General features: G+C 41.8%; 1 pseudogene; it reads right to left on the bottom strand.

Annotated features, from left to right (window-relative positions):
• Positions 1-2,124: 2,124 nt before the first annotated feature.
• Positions 2,125-9,425, bottom strand: LOC146548421 (E3 ubiquitin-protein ligase TRIM21-like; annotated as a pseudogene).
• Between the last annotated feature and the right edge of the window lie 108 nt (positions 9,426-9,533).

Raw genomic sequence — 9,533 nt, 5'->3', positions numbered from 1 at the left:
GGGTATGTTATAATGTACACGGTATGAAGGTATGTTATGAATATGCTATAAATATAAGTATGTACAGGCTGTAGTGGGTGTACAAGCTATGTACAGGCTATGAACAGGATATAAGTAGGAAAACTACAGAGAAATATGAACTACACAAGTTATAAACAGTTGTAGAATGGTATATCGTATTGTTTTGCAGAAGCACTTCATTGAAACACAATTCTAATGCACTTTTACTTAAGTATTTGTACATTTTACTGTGTTATGCTTTGTTCTATATACTAATATATGAACCTGTCTCCATAGCCATGACCACACCCAGGTCATGGCTGCGTGTGTCAAAGTCATCTGGTCTTTCAGGTGATAGAGTTAACTGAGAGGAAGACAGCTGAGTATGGGAAGTTTGCAGGGGACCGTCTAAGCAGGAGCAGCTATTGCTACCCCACTGAGGTCCTGCTAAGGTTTTGCCGGGCAGACACTTCACACTTCAAGCTGTTGTGATTCAGGGGACTGCACAATAAGAAGTCCCCTAAATCAGGCGCATCAATATTGCAAAGAGGGCATCAAGTCTGCTGTGGATTAAAAGAGGCAACCCATGGATCACATAAGCTACCAAGACATGAGTCAAATATTCATCACTCAGGCTGGGCCACCTATGGCTTTATTTCCCATCAAATTGCAGCCACATTGAAAAAATTCTCTAATCATGTGTGAAGATATTACTGGACCAGAAGATGTCACCATTACACAGTTTACTCAACTTTCAAACCACCAAGTTTCTAATATGAGGCACTGCATGATATCAGGAGCTAGCCCAGATTGTAGCATCAGCACTCTTGGTGGTCAGACGTCATGACCTGCTGTGGTTATTTGAAGGTGATGAGATGACCTGCCACATCTGTTTGAGGTGATGTCACAGCCTGTGGAGCAGAGGTATAATGCCCTGTTTAGTTTTATCTCCATTGTACGGCTAAAAAAGGCAGCAAGTTTAAGCAGGTAACACTTTTTTAAAAATGTATTTTATTTTTGTTTAATTTTCTTTGACTTATTAAAAAGTTTAATAGTATCTTATGTTAGATTTTTCTAATCTAGACATGTACAAAATCATCCATCAATATATTTATGATATCATATGGTCAGTTTTCAAATGTATTAAATTAAAAAAAAGCTAATACACACAAAGAAAGTATAAAATAGAGAGGGTCTAACTTGCATCATAGAGCAGAAAACTTATTTATTCATAGATAAAATGGTCAAATCTGAGTAGACAATCACAAATGAATGGGAAAATTACTATACACAGCTGTAAGCACTGAAAGAATATCAATCAATATGTACCAGCGAGATTAAGTGACAGTCTTTTTAATAAAATGCATTAAAAAATTACACATGCAAAAGTTTCTGGTTTGCAGAAAACAAATAAAAATTACATTTTCAACCACTCTTTGATATGGTGTACTGATTAGCTATTAAATCATTACCTCTAGCATCACTTTTAAACTCTATTAGACAATTTAAAATAAAATCTTGAAATTGGAAATTTCTAAACATCTCCTTCCATAATACATTTGAATAATAAGTGTTCTTGTCATGTTTGTACAACACATGATGGCGCTGTTTACTCACAGAAGAAAGATTTCTGCATTGAAACGAACTGAGTTGTTATAGTGATGGAGACTGTGCCATAAATAAGCAGTAGTTTTGTGCAGTATTTGTCACTATTATTTATATACAACAGTTATCTTTTCTTTACAAGAGGTTAAGAAAATATTAAACAGTAACAAATCAACACACAGTGTAAAGATATCTGACTTTCAGTGTTTGAAACAGTCCAGTCTCAAACATCAGTTTCAAAAGACCAAAAAGTGTAATGTTTCATTTTGTTAACAGTTACAAGGTCACTGTTCATTTATTCTTAAATGAAGCTTTCTGAGATTCATTCTCTGATATTTTATAATCACTTAGTGGGAAAATTTCCTGATTCATTTTTTTTGCTTCTGTTTGCTTCAAATCCCACGAGAATCAAACAAAAGCATAAATCAGAGGCCACAATATTCAGATTCTATAGAAAACATGGAAACTGTAGAGTATTTACACTAAACATGTTCATTGGTTCCCTTCAATAAAAATCAATCAGTTCATCAAATAAAATCTGTTGATTGACTCGATTTGATTGACAGGACAGTTGATTAGAGGAGCTGAGTTTTCACCACCATCATTGAGACAGGGACTGAAGTATGGGTGGAGTTTCTGAATGAAGGAACAGCCAGTAAAGGAGTAGATAAGAGCTGCAGTATCCACATCATAAAAAGAGACCAGACCCTCCTCATAATCCACAAACACCCCCACCTTCTCAGGACCAGACTGAAGACAGAGACGGACTGAAGGGCTAGCAAAAGCTCTGTACTCATTTCTATTCCTCAAGCCTAAACTCCAGAAACCATCCTGAGGAGTCAGCGTGATTTTTCCCTTCCTGTTGACCAACTCGCTGGCCACTCCTAAATCCCAGGCAGTCTTTCCTTTAACCTGAACCTCGAAATAAAATCTGCCTGATGATAAACTCTGCTTTCCTAAAACATTAGGACATGGAGAGAATCTCTGTGGGATGTCTGGAAGATTCTTCCTCACATCACCACAATGCACCTGTTTTCCATCATCAGATAGGATGAGTCTCGAACTTGCTGTATCAGGATCAAGAGTCACATCCACTGCATACTGCTGGACCCTCTCCAGCTCAGCCTCAAGCAGCTTCTTCTTCATGCATTTCCTGAGTTTCTCCTCCAGCTGAGCCACAGCTCTAACCACAGTTCCCTCATATGAAGGTGGATGAACTCTGATCTCTGTCCAGTCCTTTGTGGGTAGAACAGTTTTCAGGGATGAGAAGCTTTGGAGGACGTGTAGGTGGTCTTCAGAGTGTGAGAGCTGCTCCATCTGAGAGCTTGTCTTCTTCAGCTCAGAGATTTCTTGTTCCAGGTCCTTGATGAAACCTTCAGCCTGTTTCTCTGTTGTCTTCTGTTTGCCTTCGATCTCCTTCATGAGCTTCTTCATTCCTCTCTCAGCAGACTCCTGCAGAGCAGTGAACACCTGAAAACCTTCTGCTTTCTCTCTGTCTGCAGAATCTTTACTCATCTTTACTGACTTTTTGATCTCCTGAATCTTCAGTTGTCTCTTCTGGATCATCAGCTGAATTTCAGCCTCTGTCTTCCACAGCTCTGCCTTCTTTCCCTCATATTCTTCTCTCAGAGGAACAAACTCATGAGTCTTGTGTTTGAAAACAGAGCAGAGCGTGCAGACACATGTCTGGTCAGTCTTACAGAACAGCTCCAGAGGTTTATCGTGCTTCATACACATCCTGCCTTCCAGGTTCTCCAAGGGCTCTACCAGATGATGTCTTCTCAGACGTGAAGCTGTCAGATGAGGCTCCAGGTGCGCCTCACAATAGGAGGTCAGACACACCATGCAGGACTTCACGGCCTTCAGTTTGCTTCAGTGCAGACGTCACAGGGAACCTCTCCTGGTATGGCAGCTTGTTGCTCTGAGCTGGCAGACAAACTCTGCAGCAGATCATTCCTGCAGATTCTTTCTAAAACCTTCCTGGTCACCTCCACAGCTCCAGGAAGAGTGTAGGTGTGCACCATCAGGTCCACGGTGTCCCGTCTTTTTGCCGTCTGCAGTCGGCTCTTTTTGATGGTTGGTCGACTGGCAAGGACTTCTCCCTGCTGCAGGCGCCACTTAAAGCCTTCAAACTCATCGTCTGTTAAATCTTCCAGGGTGTTTAGGAGCTCCTCTGGTCTCATCATGGCTTTCTGATGAAGTCAGAAGAATATTTTAGCAAATATACATTTGGGAATATCTCCCGTACACGTTAACAACAAGTATACTTTTTTCCTTTTTTCTATGGGTCTTTTACATCGAATGAATTAAATTGTGTAATTTAAACTCTTTACTCAAAATGTGTTCGATGAAAAGCAAGGCAAGAAATGAAACCAGACTTCTTCCTGGTGAGTCACTTTTTCTGGCAGGGACACAAAGGTTGATGATTCAAATCCTGTGTTTTCATGACCTCACTGAGATCAACAAATGCAAATAGCTGCATATCCCCTGATGATGCTTGCAGATATACTTGAGTTTTGATTTGTTCTGTCTCTGTGTCACGGTCCCGGGTTTGGATCCACAGTTTTCAATTACAAACTTTAAATTCTTGTCTTTATTTAACATTCTGGTTCTCAGTCTCATTGTTCATTAATCTTTGAGTATTTGTTTCAGTGTTTGGCTGCTTTCAGCAGGTTCAACTTTTATTTTGTAGTGTCTTGTTGTTTCCTTATTCTTCTGTGTGTCCGGTCTGTCAGTTTTGTATCTTTGAGTCTTTTGTTTCCAATAGTTACTTCCTGTTTTATTTTGATAGTCTTTTGTCACCTGTGCTTTATTTTGTGTTCTACTTCTCTTGTCTCATCATCCCTGATTTGTTCCTGCTCCACCTGTTTCCTCTTACCTCTCTACCTTTTGTGTTTATTGTCTCAGTTTCCCATCATTCCTTGTTGGGCATGTGTTTCCTGGTGTTTTCTCTCCCTAAGTTCCAATAGTATTATTCCTTAAAGCTCCTGGTTTTGGGTTTTGTTTCTTGTGTTTTTTGGACTGTTTTTTTTTTTTTTGAACTAAACAGTAGTCAGCCCTGCGACAGACTGGCGACCTGTCCAGGGTAGCGCTGTACCTTGCACTATTTTATCAACTGATTCACACTATACCCAGGGTTTGCCTCTTATCTGTATTTTAATTTTATTACAGTACAGTACTCAGTTTTTGGTAACCATTGTCCTTCATGTAAATATGTAAAAATTGTGTATGTTTCTGCTCTGTGTCTTGTGTACTGTTTGTTTGTATATGTGTCTTTCTCGCTGCTGTTACACCCAAATTTCCCCTTGTGGGACAATTAAAGGATTATTCTATTCAATTCTACCCTGCCTCCCGCCCTGAGACAGCTGGGATAGGCTCCAGCACCCCCCCGAAAAGGATAAGCCGAAGCAAATAGATGGATGGACTAAACAGTATTAAAGACTCGCTTTATGTTCACCTCCATCTCTTGCATTCTGTATTTGCATCAGCAGACTACAAACTTCATTCAACAGACACCTGATCGTGACAACTTTATGTATTTATTGCCACATTTGGCAGATTTTACAGACTCAGCTAGCGAAAAGAAAACGACTTTAGGCTATAAAAACTGTAGTTTGTGACACTGACTTTCGCTACAAATAACAATAAAATGAATAAGCATAAATGAATGAAACTTCCTGTTTGATGAAAGCTGGAAGTTTTCTGTTAATTCTGGTTAAAACACAATAAATATCAGGTGTACTCACCAATAATCAGATTCAGGTCAGATGCTGGGAAATAAAATATGAACTCAGTTGGATTTTCTTCAGAGAGAAGCACAGAGATGTGTCTCGACTGCAGCTCTGTCATCCACAAACTTTAAGGTGAATCTCGTCTGTCTCGTCTCGCTCCGCCTCTTACTGCACCTCTGTTTTCAGGTTTGTTTCCTTCTGCAGGTTCAGACATGATCACAGATACATACATGTGAAACAAGCAGAGTTTAAAATGTTCTCATTTAATGGGATTTTTTTGCAGCATAAAAGAGCCAGTGTTGGTGAAAGCACTTTGGAAGCATGAACCTGTTAAACTGCAAAACTCCTCAAGTGAGAAAATGTAGCGAAAAAGAAACATTTGACATTTTTCTCCATGTACATTTTTATATTTGTGTTCTATATGATCACTTGGGGAGTAACTTTACAGCAACACTGCAGAAATGACTGACCAGAGAAAAAAAACCTGAACAGTCTAACTCTGCATTAGATTCCAGATGTTTTTTGATCTTCAGTTTTTCACTTTGAACACTTAGTGACTGTTAATGAAGTGACTGCTCATTATTGCTAGATTTATTTTTTTCCTTTCTTTTTGCCTGTCCCGTTTGGCTCTTTTGCCATCAGAATTATTGTCTAGAGGCAAAGAAAGATGCCCAACGGATTTACTTTACCAAATTGACCATCCCAGCCTTGCCATAATGGTCCATTTGATTCACCTTTTATTGTTTATTTTATTTTCACTTGCTGAATACGGGACAGACTTGACTGGAGGAAAGAAGGGGAGAAAGAAAGAGGGAAAGAGAAACAGCTGAGAAGAGGGACGGGGGAGAAGGGCAAAAAACAAAAACCAACAGAACGGGCAGAAAAAAAAAGAAAAGAAAAAGAAAATGCATATATCGATCACCTGGATCACCTGTTGAGAAAGAAAAAAAGAAAACAAGCAGAAGAGAACAAGAGTAATAGAATAAACAACATCACAATGATATATGGGAATATGACAGTAAATACTAAATATTAAACATTATTGTGCAGCACATAAGATCAACAGAACCACAGTGTGCTTTGAGGTAGGAGCCAAAAAGGGTGTAGTTTGTGGGTGTGATCACCCGTGTGTACACCTGTGAGCATGGACGCGCTTGTTTTTTTAAAAGGTTCCTTCATGTAATGATCTGCTAGAGGGTGTGGGGGGGCCACAGCCCCGTCCTCCAGGGCATGAAGCAGGTATGGAGGAGATCAAAACTCCAGACATCCAGAGGCCCCCAGAACACAAGAGACCAAGGAAGACTAACAGAGGGGCAGCCGCGCCACTGTCCCGGAAAGAGCTGAGGAGAGTCCCAGATGAGGGTTCACCCAGCAGCCGCGGAGCAGAAGCCAGGGGGGTTGCAGTGACGCGCCCGTGAGCTCCGCCGGCAGCCAGCCGTGCCTGAGTGACCGAGCCCCAGGCCGAGAGGCCGGGGGCACCCCACCTCCGAAGTGGTCCGAGCGAGCCCCAGGCTCCAGGCTCCGACAAGCGGCCGCCAAGGAGTGAGCCGGCGTGTACCTGGACGCCCATCCCCAGACACAAAGAACCACCAATGCACCGAAGTCTGAGGGAGTCCGCCACTGGCAGGGGAAGTGGTGGTGGGGGGAGATAGGCCTCCAAACCTTGGAGGGCCTGAGATGTCCCCAGAGAGGTGGCATCTGATACCCAACCTGACATATAGACACAGACTTACAGGCACACACAGATACAAACATCCATTCCCACCCTCATGCTCTCATATGCACTTGCTCCACACTCAACCAACGTGGAGACAGACATAGAGAGACGCTGTACACACGATCACACTCCCCAAGCGTACTCTACGAACCGGGTCTAGGTACCCTTGCCCCTGGAGGGGGGAACTGCACCCAGACCCAGGTGGTGTTTCCCTTTTCCCTGCGGTGGGGGGAGGCAGACCGCCCCGACTCCGCAGCAGCAGGGAGGCCCCACACTCCAGACCGCAGTCGGACGGCCAACTCCTCCTCCTAGCCCCCCTGCTCCAGCAGGTCGCAGAGAATGGGGGTGAGAGAAGACTCCAAACCTCCCTCCACCCGCTCATTGTAGTGTTGATGCATGTGTGTTCTAAGGTGCATTTAAAACCCAGGAGGGCATGGAGCTACCTGCCAGAGAGCAGCAGGTAAGCGCATAGTCCCTCCTGATAGCCCTCAATGTCTACGTGTATTTAAAATTGAGAGGTGGGCAACGATGCCAGGGGTGGGGTGTACACCCTGATGGTCTTTTGGAGTCCGTGTATCGTGCCCACCCCCAAGATCCTATATGTATGTGTTATGAGAGTGTGAGTAATGTGAATGTCTAAGTTGTGGGATAAAATTGAGGCAGAGGCAGCCAGAAGGGGACAGAGGGGGGGTTAGCCTCCTCTGCATCCTGGTGACATACCCCTACTCCAAGGCCCTGCATGTGTGGGTGGTTGTGGTGGAGCGGGAAGAGGGAGGCAGCTGGAGATGGGGAGGGAAGGAAGGGAGGGGCAAGTGACCCCTCCCTGGGGCCAGCTCCCCCGCTGACCCCAGTAGGCACCCCCACACTCCGCGACCCGCCAGGGAAAGGGGGCCCAGTCCCATCCAGACCGGATTTTGCCAGATTTTCTATCATTAAAATGAACTGAAATCCCAGACTTGAGGGTTGAAATAAAAGGAAATAAGTCACAATGAAACACTGGAAGTGAGGTGACTGATTAAAATCTTTAGCGCTGATTCATTTATTGTAAAGAGATGTGAAATTCTCAGTTTTCCTTCCCTGCTCTGTAACATTGTGAGACCTACACTGATGTTGAAATAGCTGTCGCCTCAGTGTTCAGCACTAACCTGTCATAATCTAAATTGCATTTACGTAGCAGAAGTAGTAACAGTACAACACATTTAACAACAGGAGGCGTCATCGTGACACCAACCTGAGACAACAGCAATAATGGAAAAGACATAATTTTTTGGAGAAGTCAGAGAGTTAATTTTCTGCTAATTTCTCGTGTAATTGTAAGTAAGATTTGACAAAACAAGTGTTTAAGATTACTAAAATTAAAATGCATTGTGGTAATATAAAGAACCAAAATTAGACCAAGGTTGTCCAAATATTTATGGAAGTAACTGTAGTTCCAGCTTTATGTAAATATTTCCACCTGCAAATAACTCCACTCGCAAAGCTTCAATGATTATGTGTTTTTAAAATTGTGTTCTTTAAATTAGTCTTAATGTTGGCCAACAAAATGGACAAACAGTGAATTTGTTTTTAAATTGAGACTGTGTGTTTATTGATTCTGTCTTCAGAGTAAAATCTTTGTCTCACTGGAAATAGAAAATGTAGAACTTAAAAAAAGGTTTATATTTGTTACATTTTCATAAAGGTTTTTTTTCTCCAAAGTTTTCAGCCCCCCTCTGTCCCAATGATTCACCTCTGACTCTTAGTCTTGCCCCACGGCCTGGCCTGCCTCCAAATAAACCAGTAGAGTTAACTTTATGGTAATGTTACCCAATTTTTCTGAAAGTTTGTTCGCTTATGGAAGCTAATTAGGTATTATTATCTTACTAATAAGGAGTAATGTAGTTGTTAAAACTATTCCAATATACACGTGACAATGATATTTTCTCAGCAGCATTTAGAAGAAATAAATAGTTAGCATGTTTTAGGTTAATCTTAACTCAGTGAGAGGATAATGAACATCTGAACTGTTAGCAACTGTTAGCACGTAACTAACTCTTTTTGTTGCTGTTGATGGGTTCAATAAACCCCCACCCCAACTTTGCTTTCCTAAAAAAAAATTTTTTGTTAATAGTTTCTTTTTTAGATAGATCAGCTTAGAAGACCTTTTTAAAAGTTTGTTCTAGTTATATAAGTGTATTTCACAGTTAATCTGGCAATAATATAAGAACAGTAGGTCATTTTGGTGAGCTTGTTTGCTTCAGAGTCAGAGAACCGTGTCTGTGAAGGGAGGTTTCTGTATGACTGTTTTTCACTGTGTGAATGAATACTGACTGTTAATGCTGTGTCTGCCCTGACAGTAATAAACTGCTGCATCTTCAGCCTGGACTCCACTGATGGTCAGAGTGAAGTCTTTGTCTGATCCACTGCCTGTAAAACGACTTGAAATACTTGATACTCGCCGGTTTGACCAGTAAATGAGTAGATTAGGAGGTCCCCCTTGT

The sequence above is a fragment of the Mchenga conophoros genome, linkage group LG22 (assembly GCF_057382185.1).
Source record: "Mchenga conophoros isolate Kocher_MC1m ecotype Shallow Benthic linkage group LG22, M_conophoros_male_GT1.1, whole genome shotgun sequence".
Taxonomy (NCBI): domain Eukaryota; kingdom Metazoa; phylum Chordata; class Actinopteri; order Cichliformes; family Cichlidae; genus Mchenga; species Mchenga conophoros.
The sequence above is the reverse complement of the archived record's forward strand: the minus strand, read 5'-3'. Positions and strand labels throughout refer to the sequence as shown.